At 40.0% G+C, this 14,936-nt stretch overlaps 1 long non-coding RNA gene across 1 annotated transcript; it reads right to left on the bottom strand.

Moving 5' to 3' along the window:
• Positions 1-2,574: 2,574 nt before the first annotated feature.
• Positions 2,575-14,094, bottom strand: LOC108448603. The gene is made up of 3 exons (XR_001864560.1): positions 14,084-14,094; positions 7,549-7,553; positions 2,575-3,266 (listed from the first exon to the last, which is right to left on the bottom strand). It is a non-coding gene; the product is annotated as an uncharacterized LOC108448603 (long non-coding RNA).
• Between the last annotated feature and the right edge of the window lie 842 nt (positions 14,095-14,936).

Genomic DNA, 14,936 nt, shown 5'->3' with positions numbered 1-14,936 from the left:
CCATGTTGGAATCCTTCCTGGTTTTGTGGCTTAACTGAATACCAAAACAAACAAGAATTGATTTGGTATCATTTACAAACAAGGAGTGAAAAGGAAAGGGAAAACAGAAAAATTGCAATGAAAACCATAAGTCTCTGCAGTCACATTCAGAGCTTTAACTGCATGGTCAAGTCTATGGTCTAAAGTAATGGCACAACTTCACCTTACACATTTTGATTAAATATTCATATTCCATCTCAAAAAAAGTGGATTACAGGATTGTAGGAAGTCTAATAAAGAAGAAAAGAGTACACAAACTGGTTTTTAAAGTTTATAGACTGCACACTCGGAATGGTTTTGTCTTCATGGGTACAGAAACCATAGTTAGGTTTTCACACAAGCTGACCTTAGTTTGGTAAGGTCTAAAGAGATTTTAAAAATCCTTTGAAATAAAGGGTGTTGTATAAATGTCGATTAATACATTTTTCCTGCAGGTAATATTTATGGTAATTTCACAGTTTTTCAGGTTTCCAGTGAAGAAACAGCCACTGGCTTAGTGTTTAACTCTGCATATTTACATAAAGCTTTTCCATGTTACTCCTCATTCCTAAGAAATAAAGCATGCTTGTTTAAAAAAATTCTGAGGTACATTCCCGTAAATTTTCATTTTTAACCTTTTCCTTGCTTTCTATTTATATTCCGCAAATACAAAGTTAAAAAGCTCAGCAAATCTATATAACTGCAGTAAAGGCAACTGCATCATATTTATTCTCCTTGTGTTCTCATTGGTTGTTTCAGAAACTCACTTCTTTGAGAGTGAGAAACTTTTTAAATTCCAGTCTAAATTCATGCTTTATTCTTCATGTTGTATGTCTCTTTCCTCTTCACAGATGCTTTTTCTGGCTGTGTTTCAAGAAAAGAACTGTCCATCTTCTCTACTTATGTTTATCTAGATTTGATAAACTGTGTAATTTTGTTACAGTTACCTAAGTTTCCACAAACATGGGAGAGCAGAACTGTACACATTTTTCATTTTGGATATGTAATTCAGGCTGTGTGGAAAAAATAATAATACATTCCCTTGAAAGTGCCTCTCCTAATACATCCTACATTTGCCTAGATGATTGACTTTTTTCCTGGAGATTTAGCTGTTGTGTTTAACTAAGCTGATTAACTCCTACAATGGGACAACTGGATAGATGAGAGCAGTGGACGTTGTCTACGTGGACTTGAGCAAGACTTTTGACACTCTCCTGTGATATCCCCACAGGCAAGCTCAGGAACTGTGGGTTGGATGAGTGGACAGTGAGGTGGATTGAGAACTGGATGAACAGCAGAACTCAGAGGGTTGTGATCAGTGGCACAGGGTCTAGTTAGAGGCTTGCCACTAGTGGTGTCTCCCAAGGTTGAATACTGGGCTCAGTATTGTTTAATTTATTCATTGATATCTTGGATGAAGGGGAGATGCCTCCTCAGCAAGTTCACTGAGGATACAAAGCTGGGAGGAGTGGCTGGTACCCCAGAGTGCTGTGCAGCCCTGCAGAAGGGCCTCAGCAGTCTGGAGAGATGGGCAGAGAAGAACTGTCTGAAATCCAACAAAGCCAAGTGCAGGGGCCTGCACCTGGGGAGGAATAACCCCATGGACCACCATAGACTGGGGGCTGACCTGCTGGGAAGCAGCTCTGTGGAGAAAGGCCTGGGGCTGCTGGTGGACAACAAACTGTCCATGAGCCAGCAGTGTCCTTGTGGCCAAGAAGGGCAATGGGATCCTGAGCTGCATTAGGAAGGGCATGGCCAGCAGGTTAAGGGAGGTGATCCTGTCCCTCTACTCAGCCCTGGTGAGGCCTGACCTGGAGTGCTGTGTCCAGTTCTGGACTCAGTACAAGAGAGACAAGGAACTACTGGAGACAGTCCAATGGAGGGCTACAGAGATGATGTGGGGACTGGAGCATCTCTGTCATGAGGAAAGTGTGAGAGAGCTGGGCCTGTTTAGCCAGAAGAGGTGACTGAGAGGGGACCTCATCAATGTCTATCAGTATCTGAAGGGAAGGTGTTAAGATGATGGATCCAGGGTCTTCTGAGTCATGCACAGCAACAGTAGAAGAGGGAAAAGGCAGAAACTGATGCACAGGAAGTTCCATCTGAACAGGAAGATTAACTTCTTTATCATGAGGGTGACAAAGCACTGAAATAGTTGCCCAGAAAAGTTGTGGAGTCTCCCTCACTGGAGATACTCAAAAACCATATGGACAGCATCTTCGGTAACATGCTGGGGGGGACCCTGCTTGAACAGGGAGATTGGACCAGATGACCTCCCGTGTGCCTTCCAACTTTACCCGTTCTGTAATTCTGTAATTGATTAAGACAAATTAACTTTTTTCTTTTATTTGCTTGAACTTTACCCCAGCCCACCTGATTAGGCATTTCAATGCAGGCCACAGCCATTCAGGTCACATATATATACAGAAACTAGTAAACTTTGTATGGGAAAGTTGAGGGATGATTACTTTCTGTTAGCCATGAGCCCCCTGAAAGTTTTTATTAAGTGTTTGTTGTTGCTATTAATTCTGCCTGTTAGTAGGTGAACACTGGTTTTGTAGCTACATCTGTATTTTACTGATAGCAAAGTCACTAATACAGTCCTGATAATATGAAGATTTCCTTCAACAGTTCCTATTACTTCAGCCTAACCAAAATATCATAGAAAAATAGAATATGCTCTACCTGCCCCTCTGCTTCCCCTCATCAGGACGTTGAAGACCACAATGAGATCTCCCCTCAGTCTCCTCTTCTCCCGGCTGAACAAACCAAGTGACCTCATCTGCTTCTCATAAGGCTTCCCCTCTAGACCCTTCACCATCCTCTTTGCTGCCCTCATTTGGACTCTAATAGCCTAATGTCTTTCTTATATTTGGCACCTAAAACTGCACACAGGACTCAAGGTGAGGCCAGTGCAGGGTAGAGCGGGATAATCCTCTCCCTTGCCTGGCTGGCAATGCTGCCCCCCACCCCCCAGGGCACAGCTGGCCATCTTGGCTGTCAGGGCGTTGCTGACCCATACTGCCAATTGATCAAGACCCCCAGATCACTTTCCAGAGGGCTGCTCTCCAGCCTCTCATCCCCCAGTCTGTCTGTACATCCTGGGTTGCCCCATCCAGAATCTATCACTTACTAAACTTCATATGGTTGGTGATTGCCCATCCCTCTAATTTGTCAAAGTCTCTCTGCAGGGCCTCTCTGCCCTTGAGGGAGTTGACAGCACCTCCCAATTTAGTGTCATTGGCAAACTTGCTTAATAGTCCTTCAAGTCCTGCTTCCAACTGGTCAGGAAGATGTTGAAGATGTTGAAGAGCACAGGGCAGAGGATGGAGCTCTGTGGAATCCCACTAGTGACAGGTCACTAGATCTGGTTGCTCACCCATCAAATGATGTGTTTGCCTAGCTGTGTGCTGGATATCTTGTCCAGAAGGATACTGTGAGAGATAGCACCGAAAATAATAGAAGCTTTGCTGAAGTCCAAAAATATTACATCTGCTGGCTTTCCTAGATCAAGTAGGTGGGTTACTCTGTTGTAGGAGGAAACCAGATTTGATAAGCAGGAATTTCCTCTCATGAAGCCATGCTGGCTGTGACTGAAGACTGAATTGTCCTCCAGGTGTTTTTCAATACTTTCAAGAATAATCTTGAAATATAAGAATAATGAGACTGACCGGCCTGTAGTTTCCAGGGTCCTCCTTCTTTGCCCTTCTTGAAAATTGGGACAACGCTCGAAAATCATTGAGAGAGGCTTTGCAATGGTATCAGCCAGCTCCTTGAGGATTCTCAGATCAGGCCACATAGATTTGTAGGGATCCACTTGGAGCAGCAGATCCTGCACAAGTTCAGGGTCAGCTCTCTAAAACGCTCTTAAAAAATTTTAAGAACTAATGTGTCAATAATGCCTAGAATTTTATGGATTCTTAACATATAAAAGAGAAACCAACTGCACCTGTCTGAAAGCCTAAAGGAACCAATTAAGATTTGGAATAGACAAAATAGCCTTAGTCTTGTGTTCTTTTCCATTAAAAATGAAAAGTAGTTTGCAACTCTTCAGATAAGTCTCCAGTCTTCTGTGATTTAGATTGTTATTCCATTCAGTGTCTTCGTAGACAAATGATATATTAATAATAACAATAATAATAATAACAACAATAATATAAAAAAGCACAAGAGGAATTCCAGTACACATCTGTTGTGTTTCAGACTTGAGGTCAGAACAACAAAGACATCAGCACAGCTGTAAAAGGTCACTTACGTAGCAGGCCCGTGGATTTCTTTCTGGCTGAGTCAATAAACAAGCGTATTTAATCATGGGTTGGAAGTTATGAGTGACAAACAGGACAAGTTGTATAAGGAAAAAATTCCTACATTACAGGAGGTGGTACAAAAGTGCATTCTGAGAATTTTCTGATTCCCCTGTGAAAGAGTCACTAAATTTTCTATCAGGGAAGGTTGAGTCATCCTGTTCTAAGTGAACTAAAATTTGTTTTGGAGAAATTTGTGCCTGGTATTGTTTGTCTTTTCATATTTCACATAATGATTTTCCATTTGGATTGGCGCTAGAGCTGACAACATGGAGATTGTTAGGGAATAAACTTATAGCACTTGCAATTTGAGCAAAGGAAATAAAAATAATCCGTTCCTTTATGCCAGGTTTGTGATCTTACTACTACAACAGGAAAGTTCAAAAGCTGATTAGGTAATATCCAAATGACACAGCCAGAGTACTACTGGAAGGTAAGCCTTATTAGGTCCATGCCTAAAAGTAAAAATTCAATGAAATAGTCTATTTTGTTTGAAGAATTCATCAGATTTAGAATTTGTTTACATTTCATAGTTCATGAAACTAAAAAAAACATATGCAAGATACTAAGGTACTAAGAACAAATGAAGACAGTGGTACCATAGCAATTGAGAAAAAGGTCTAATGCAATCTTCTAGCAGTTGTGAAGAACTTGAACTTCAGTTTCCAGCTTCAGAAGCTCACATATATTCCAGTAATTGCCATTAAAAACATTTACTGCACACTAATATTGTCTAAGAAAACCCCTAGAACAACTGTTTAAATCAGTACCAATAAAAAAATCCTTGCACAATAAAAATTGGTCTTTTCCTAAAATGTTAACTTGAGTTTGGCCTTAAAAAAACTCCGTTACTATGTGAGTAGAACACAGGACATGGATGAAACCCATGGCAGAGAAACAGACAACTGAAACAAGGAAAAAAGAGGCAGATATGGATTCCCTCCCATCATTTAGGCATATCCTCATAGTTACTGTAGTATAATATAGTGCATTGAGGGATGTCGCTCAGTTAGGGCCAAATATAATCTCTCAACCCAATACTGGTAGGGGCAGGATTTCAGTGTTATTGCCTTGTGCTCTTCTTGCTAGAGGCAGAAAAGATTTCTGAGGTCTTTCTGGTGTCTCTTTTCACTTGGACAACATTAAAACAAATAAAAATAAACAAACAAACCAGAAAATTTGTTTTGTACTAAAAAAAGCAGAATCTATCATAAATTTCGTAATTACACTATGTTGAAAATTCTCTAAGCATTATTGCCACTTTTTTACAGGGCATTTTTTACTTGTAGGGGAAGAATCCCTAGTGTTATGGTTCCAAATGCTCCAGCCTTAGAGGATGTTAAAAATTACAAAGAATAGATGTTGGAAATGCCCAAGACCTCCAACCTCTAGCACAGCTTTTTCAAAGATAATTTCCAATCTAATTTGGTTTGTTGGTTTTGTTTCTTTTTAAATGCCTTATAAGAACCTGCATCAAACTTCTTGGCCTTCACCAGAATGGGAAGTTTATAAGTTTAAGTGTTCAAGGCCAGCTTGGATAGGGCTTCGAGCAAGGTGTCCCTGCCATGACAGAAGGACGGGTTTGGATGATTTTCAAAGGTCCCTTCCAACTCAAACCATTCTATGCAGTCCACAGGAGGACAAAAAGAAATACACACCTTTCTGCTTTCTCTGGTTGGAATCAAATACTTTGGGACCAGACACATAGAATCACCACAGTGGAATTCAATATGGGAGGAAAAGAAACCTCTTTCAGGTAAGGTTTATTATTCTGTTTCTTTACATCATTGATAGTTGAAGGAAGCACTTTGAAGACTTAAAAAGAGAAGGTTCTCTGAAGTAGATAACTCCCTGTGGAAAAAGCAAGCATGCAGCTAAACAAATGTAATGAACCTTGTTTATCACCAACCCAGACTTTAAAGCTTATGCTACCTAGCAGCCTACTTTTGGAATACAAGATATCATAAGACTTCCCCTCCAGACCCTTCACCATCCTCTTTGCTGCCCTCATTTGGACTCTAATAGCCTAATGTCTTTCTTATATTTGGCACCTAAAACTGTGCACAGGACTCGAGGTGAGGCCAGTGCAGGGCAGAGCAGGATAATCCCCTCCCTTGCCTGGCTGACTGTTAGTCAGCTAACACAGTAGGCTGGGGAAGTAAATCCTGTGATGTCAAAGATACAGCACATTTTATAACTGAAGTAAATAAAATTAATTCTAAGGCCAAAAAATATTTAGCAGTTGTACAAAAGTCATAATATTAACTATTGTTTCAGCAGAGTGGTTGGGGGGTCCAAGCAACATTTTGGCAAAGCCTTTGCATGGAGGGCTGACTGCCAAGAGCAGCTGTGCAGTGACAAGTCTGGAATGTCCTCTGAGTAAGGCTGGCTGCAAATCTCTAAGGACTCTGAGAGTGGGAGGTTCTTAAATATCTTGAGAAATATGAAAGCCCCATTCAATAATTAAAAAAAAAATCATTAGTCATATAAGAAGGAAGCATGAAAATAACCTTCTAACAATGTTGCTGTTTATTCACCCTAGAAAAACATATTTTGTGTGTGTTCAGTACACTTCCTCTAAGGTTCACTTTTTCTGATGGGTAGCTTTATGAGGTTAGGGCTCAAATAGCAGATCAAAATTTAGTAGGTGTCACGATCCGCTAATGCAAGCGGGGGTCGTGATGGTTCATTTATCGATCTCAGAGTGTAAAAGGACACAAGAGATTTCAGTTTTAATCAAAACAGTGCACCTTTATTAAGTGCCCACAACACAGTAATGCAATAGAAGAGAGTAAGAGAGAGAGAGAGAGAAAAACAAAGTAGAGAGGGGGAAAAAGAGGGGCAATAGCTACCAACGGATGAGACGAAGTCCTCGTGGTCTTCCGCCAATAGACTCGTCTTCTTTCTGTGGGGAGATCTCCTACTTGGTTATTTTAGAAGGTCCCTTTATAGTCCTTTTCAGAAGCGAGGGGCAACTGGCCAAGAGGTTGGGAAATCTACAGCCGTTTTTATGGGGCCCGTTGCTTTGGGAAACAGGTACAGGACAGACGTACAAGACAGGTGTACCGGAGAGGTGTACAGGACAGGTCATTCCTTTCCACTTCGGCGCAGTCCTTCCCGCCTGGGCAGCAAGAATGGCACAGTCCATTGTGACCAGCACTAATTTTCCTCAGGAATGCGTACCAGTTCCCAGTGGGCACACCCGTAGGCAACACTTGGCAGACACCCCAACTCAGCCAGGCCAGGACTGCTGTGTTCAGTCTCTGTCTTCGGCGATGATCGTGAGGCAGATGAGGGATTTTCAGACCGTCTCTTACAGTAGGTTAAGCTGCATTCAGGATTCTGAGATTTCTATAATGAAATATAGCTTCATATTCCTACACACTATAATACAGTATTTCAGCTTCCTTATTGGCCAGAATTAGTTTTCCATATATTTCAGGAGTGTTACTGTGCTATGAGAACACCTAATTCTGCTCTCTAGGCTCAATACAGGGGGTCACTGATTGAGTAATGAGGTTAATCACTGTAACATCTGTATCAGTCTACTTCTCAGATATATAAAAACAACTTTTGTACTAATGTTCTGCTTTGCTGTTTTGAAATCTAGTAAGAGAACATTGCTAAAGTTATCTTCATACAAAAATTAAAATCTATACCACAAAAGCCTTTAGGAGAAAAATGACGCAGAATAAAGGAGAATATATTTACCTGGATCTTCCATCAACTCTTATTTTTAACTGTATCATTTAAGCAACAAAACATAATTCCTGTTAATGAACTGGAACTACTTTAAGATGCAGTAGTGTTCACACACAGACCAGATAAATTCAGGAACAAAGGCCCCATTTAGAAACTGAAGTTCAGCTGTTTAAGTTAGAAACTGCAAGAATTTAGTGCAGAGTGATCTTCCTTCTATAGGTTTCAATGAACTGTTCCAGAAAAAACAATGAAATTGTGAGGCATTTTTCCTACTTTTGATAGAGTGATTTTAATAAAATTATTCTACAGAACTCTGTCCTACTATGTCCTCCATGTATCAACTTAAGGCATTTGCAGATGGCACGAGCTGATGTGCAATCTGTTGAAAACAGCTTGTTCATAACCGGCCTAAGAGCAGACCGCTCCACCACCAGGCAATGGTCACCAACCAAGGCTACCATCTGCAGCTCTTCTCTCCAAAGTTCAGACTGATAGCAACTAAAAAACTACATGGGTTAGGTCTAGATTAAACATTAGGAAAAAATTCTTTACTGTGAGTGTGGTGGCACAGTTTACACAGAGAAGTTCTGGATGTCCTGTCCCTGGAGATGTTTAACCTGCAGTGACATCTTCATGCAGGTGTTAAAAGTGGGAAGTATGTGGTCATAGTTTCAGCTCTGCAGAGAAAACTAATGGACTTTTACACAGGATTTTGATTATTGCGAAATCTGAATTTGTTCCACTTGGTAACAAAAGCCAAACATTTCATAGTTATCTGTGAAAGGCAATGAAGCTTAGTGTGGGAGCAGGTCAGCCCCTGGGCTTCTCCAAAGAACTGGTTGTGTGAGTGCTAATTTTCCTTAAGACAGGTTAGGAAAGGGATTGCCCTGAAGGCTGCTCCTGATGGACCTGTTCCAGATCTGCCCCGTTCAGCTGCTGGAGCCCCAGACCCATAGCAGCTCCCCAGCTTCCAGGCTTCTGCAGGAACCAGGGGAAAATGCCAGCATCTCAGAAAAAGATTTCAATCTGCCCAAGCCAGCAAATTCCTACCAGAAAATGTTTTGTCAGAACTTTTCCAGTCTCCTCCATTTGTAATTAAAGGCTTATGTTTTACTATAAAAGAGATTACTGTGCTGTGTGTAGCATACTCCTGGGTAAAAATGCTGTCATTTGGGTATTAGGGGAGGTGGGAGGGTGTTGGTGCTGATCATCTCCATCCCAGCTTTGAACCATAAAATACCCAAGAAATTTCCTCTTGCTTTAGAATTCCTTCTTAAACAACTTAAATGAAGGTCAAAATTGCCTATAACACCTTCCACACTGGCACAGGATTCTGAGAAGGAATCTTGTCAGAAAAGGTATCAGTCTGTGGCAGAAGCAGTAATAGCCTGGACCAGGCCAGGCAGGTAGCACATGAACCCTGATCATGCAGAGTAGACTGTGTAATATATGGCAAGAATTTCTGTTTTGTAGTGGTGAAGGAGAACTGTTTCAGTGTACCAAAAAAAGTTTAAACACAACTTTTATGAAACTAATTCTCATACCATTGCAAACTCTTTATTGCTACTTAATAGTTATATAAGAGTGATGGTTATGAAAATTTAAATATGCTTTTCCTCCTCACCACTAGAAAACTGGCATGGCCCAGTAGGATGCAGATATAAAGCATGCAAGCCAGACTTGGCCTGTAGAGCCTTCCTTCCATGCTCTTTTTAACCTGCGCATTGCACAGAGAAAGAACAATAGAGTGTAAAGTACACATATCTTTGGAATACCCAGCAAAATTCCTTATGGACTGCCTAATGGAATCCTTTTATTTTCTGTTAGAAAATTAAAAATACTAAGATGAAACTTTTCAAAATAGGAGATTACATTTTTTATCAAATAAATGGGGCTGTGAAAATCATCTCCTGCTCCTGAAGTCTTTTGTCTGTTTCCAGGAATATATTATTCATTTTTAGTTTGTGGACCTTTTTTTTTTTTTCTGAATGGGAAGTCACATATTTTGATAGAAAAAAAATATTTTTAGTTCATAGCTCTTATCCAACTACTATAATATATATGTAATATATGGTGCCTGTAAGATATATATTGGGAGCAAAACAACCAGTCACAAAACAGGGAACACTAGAAGAAAATACATTAAAAGCACAATACATCTCAGTGCAAGATGCTGCAGGAGCTGCTCTCCCAAAATGCACATTGCATTACTTTGCTGTCTGCAACAACAGTTTACATATCATCCCTTGCTGAGTTGGCCAGTGGATGTAAGGTCACAACAGAAACAGATTTTAACTTGTACTATAGATTTCTTAGTGTGGGACACTGATCAGAGTTGCAAGAAACTGAGATAGACTAAAAAAACAGGGCCCCATTACCTTGCAATTGCTACCTTGCTAATTGCTAAATTGCTAACATATGTAGCTTGCTTGACACAATCAGAACTCAGTGCTCCCAGCATGCATTTTATCACATTTATCTCTTTCCAAGTGATAGGGAGGGGAGGTGTGGAGAGGGAACAGTAAGCAGTCAGGTTGTATCTTTCAAGTAAGGACCTAGATTTGATGGGGCTGAAGCTGTAGTGAAGACAAAGTGTTACCAGTTTAAACATCCTCCCTTGAGGTACCCACATAACAGCAGACTTATTTTCTTTTGTGAGCATAATATTGTTTAATGTCTCCTGTTCTTGCCCAGTGAAGAACACTGTGCCCTATCCACTGCTTTTCACTAAACAGCTAGGTTCTTTTACCAAAAAATGTGCATCCACTCCCCTGCAGGACTGGGATTTAACCTGTCAACCTGCCATGGAGCTGTGTTCAAGATATTAAGAGAAAAAAAGGTGTAAAATTTTGGGGAAAGGTCTGAACACTTTCCCTGGAGTTCAGACACTCACCTCCTAAGTAAACCTTTATTAGATACCTGGGATGGATAAAAATAATATCACTAACAACAATTCAGTGCCTCTTCTATGTCTTGTCAAACCTTACAAAGCACTGAGGTCTCCCTAGAGGTGGTGGAGTTGGTGATGGGGTGAGGTTGGGCTTTGGTGGAAATATGCTAAATTCACCCAAACTGGTATCTTTACTACTTTGCTACATCTTTCATAGCCAGGAGTTCTTTTTATTGTGCTCACTATGCTGTTTTTCATGAATTTTCCTGTCAGCTGCTTGAGGTGAGCTGTAATTTGAGTGACAAGTCACCACAGGACCAGTGGTTGTGTCTAAAGCAGGGCTACACTGCACCATAGAAGTTCATGGTAAAGACCTACTGAGGCAGTTTTGTGAAAGGCATTTTGCATCCCAGTGCGATCCTGATGAAGCTGAAAGAGAGGTTCCTTGCCTTACAGTAACTTACACTGGATCAACTGCTGGTTTCTGCAAATGAGACTTCAGACCAGCATGGACCTCCAGACCAGCATGCACAATGGAGCTCAGGGATGACAGTGAGTAAAAGCAGTCCTGCTTATAAGAGAAAAGAAGTTTAACTGTGAGTTGCATTACTTAGATGAGATGTTTTCTTCCACAGAAGTTAATAGATGTGCAAATATCTTGCCTCTGTGCCCTGAGATCATCTGAGCTGAAATGTGATGGCTATAAATCCTAACTGGAGCTAACTGAAGAAAATTGATACCTGTGAAGTGCTTGACTTACTATATAGCTTTCTCAGAAGAGGAATGGGGTCAAAGGAACAATGCCGTAGAAAGTGTGCTAAGCACACTGTCAAAGTGCTGCTGAAATGACGAGACACAGGTAGTCTCCCTTGGCCTGTCCTGTTTCATGTCAGTGACAAGAAAGACGTAATAAAGATGATGTCAGGCTAACATGAGAGCAAGTTTGTTCACAGAGCTGTGATACCATACACAGGGAATCCAGACCAACAGTGAGTCATTCTGTTGAAAGAAAACAATGCTGACAGAATTGGACAAAGGGAAAGTTTCTATTCAATTTCTTAGCAATGCAGAGTGGGAGGAAAAAGCCACCCCACAGGATGAACCAATGAAGACTCTAAAATGAAGAAGTAATGTTTATTTACTGAAATCTGCCAATTTGTATTCTAGCTTGGCATATCTCTCCCCTCCAGACCCCCTACACACAGAAGAAGAGCACTTATCCTGTGATACACAGCTGGGATGGGGAAAATACTGAAAAACATGGAATAAAGGCATAAATTACCATATACTTACACCATCTTGGAGCTGTTCCAAGAAAAAGCTTTTTGCTTTCATGCTGTGAAGCCTAAATAAAACAACAAAATTCTTCCCATTCTCCAACCCATAATTTGAGAACAGTTTTGTGAACTTATACAGCTTTAAAATAACTGCACTTCCATTGAATCAAGATCTTGCTACTTAGCATATTAGTATTATTCAGGTTGTCAAGAAAACTGTTATTTAGAAGAATATATACTATTGATTTTTGTGAATAATGCCAACAGACAGAAAGACTTACACAGAAGCACTTATAGCCTTCTGTTCCAGGATGGCTGCTAACTGTGCAGATCCTGTTATTTATCACTCTGTACAAAACTTTCTTTTGCACCCTTCTCTACCTACCTGAAATCTTTCTTCTTATCTTATTCTAAAATTAAAATTCTGCTAAGACCAGAGCTAGCATTTTCTTCAAGAGTACAGAGTCCAGCGGAGGGAGTGTGCTGTCCATAAAAGATTATGTCTTGTAGATGTGATAAAAACATCAGCAAGCAGACCACGAGTTGACAACAAAGCACACATGTTCTAATGAGATTTCTTCAATTTTTAATTGCTATTTTTAAAAAAAAAGGAAGAAAAATACTACTCTTCCAATATAATAAATAACCATAATTTTCTTAAAGGGTGATACACATCTTCTAGAAATGTGATGAACCTGTTGCATACTTACCAGACATTCTTCACACTCTGAGGGATAAATCTCATCCACCTAGAATTTCTGTGTTTCTCTGTCAGATATAGAACATATGGTGGAAATATGAAGATAGTAATACAGGCAAATATAATAAAACCACTTTTTCCTGTATATTAGACTATGTCTTTATAAATTTTATATATTATTTTCTGCAGGTCAATTGTTTATAGCTTCTGGATTTTAAAATTAGATAAGGAAAGTCAGAGTTTTTGCCAAAATGCTGAAAACAAGGGATTTGCTGTGTGTACCACCTGTTTAATGTATATTACTTTTATTCATATTTTTTCCTAATGGGTGTAAGCACTGTTATATCACCTAACAGGACAGATTTTATGACAGGATATTACAGCAGTGATGGACAACTTGGACAGGGGATTTCTATTAATGTGGTAGAAATCACAGTATTGTGTTCAGTATTTTGAACACATTAGTACTGCAAGAAAAAATGCAGCTAGCCTTAGAATTTATTATATGAGATGCTAATCTACAGGTAAAAAAAACCCAACCAAAATAAAGACATCCAATTGGAATTCAAGCCTCTAATTGCTTATTATTTAAGCAAGTGTTGCTTTTTAAATACTTGTTGAATGTGTAGATCCCCAGCCAAAGTGTAAACTTCTGATGTTTTCCCTTTAAATTAGTAAGAGTTGCTCTCTATCTAGAAAATTAAAATAATTGTAGCCTGGAAAATTTACTGTATTTCAGAGATTAAGAGAATCCAAATATATCAGCAAGGCAAAGACAACTGTTTCTCCAAGCTGGAAATCAAGCACCTGCAGCTTAATACAAAGATGTTCTGATAGGATCTTTTATTTCACTTGGCTTGTGGGCTGTGATCAATCTAAAAATGCCTGAATAGCAGCTTTGTTCCTGTTCTAGCAATCCTTGCATGCTTTTGAAAGGTGGCATTTTAAAGGTCATGAATGAATAGGCTAACAAATACTTTTATAAAAAATTGTGTGTTCAAACACCTTTGCAGCTTTGAAAATCTCAATCATGACAGTACTCATGTTCCTCCCTCTTGCAGGACAAATTTTTTCTGCTTTGTTTTTTTATCTTCTGGGGTAAAATTCCTTCTCTCTTCTTCACCAAGCAATGAATGTTGCAGAGAAAGCTGAAGTAGTGATTTTCTTGCTCTTTTTTAATCTAGATCCTCACATGAAAAAAGCCTAATGCACTTAGCAAAAAGATGAGGTTGAGCAAAGCCAAGTATCAAGTATTGTAACATTCATATCCAAATTAAGTCTCACTCCTCATCTTGCTTTTTACATCTGTTGAAATATGGTTTCTATTATGGTTTTGGAAGGCTTCCATTTACTGTAAGTTTCAGGCAGTATTGATGAGGTCACTGTTTACTTTGAATAGCTCTTTGATAGGAAAAAAAAGAGAGCACAATGGAACATTCAGGAAGCATGGCATGTAATACACTATTAAATTAATCATATGAGAGTTGTATTGAGACATAACCTCTCTTTAGCCCTAGGGCATAGCCTTAGGGGACAGCTGTCCCTCAAGTCCACATGACAGCAGGTTCTCATGTAATTGCAAGGAGTGATGCTGATTATTGATAGATAACAGCCATGTGAATTCTGCCTGCTCAAGCCACTGTGTACAGCTGTATAAACCAGAGAAGCAGACAGGAGAACAATGGGCTAAGGTGTGCTACCCACACACACACCTTTCAGAGGATATTTCTGCAGCTAATACTTTGGTAGCAAAAGACACAGTCCTCATATTAACTGGAAGTGTCTTCCCATGCTTTCCTGATAGGCTCCTGAAAACAGACCTGGATTATAGTCAAAAGCCTTATCTAGGTGTTAGTCATGCTTAGACATCCAAGCTGAGGCTTCAGAATCACTTTGTGGTTACATGCTGACATTGAAGAGGCCACCATGCTGCTTCCAGTGTGGAAACAGTGCTGTTTCCGTGTACCCAGCATCATCTTTCACACCCCTCACTGGGAGCCCTCCAGCAGCCAGACTGCTGTGGTGGGTCAGAAGGAAAAACTCAA

The sequence above is a fragment of the Corvus brachyrhynchos genome, unplaced genomic scaffold, assembly GCF_000691975.1.
Source record: "Corvus brachyrhynchos isolate BGI_N302 unplaced genomic scaffold, ASM69197v1 scaffold115, whole genome shotgun sequence".
Taxonomy (NCBI): Eukaryota; Metazoa; Chordata; class Aves; order Passeriformes; family Corvidae; genus Corvus; species Corvus brachyrhynchos.
The sequence above is the reverse complement of the archived record's forward strand: the minus strand, read 5'-3'. Positions and strand labels throughout refer to the sequence as shown.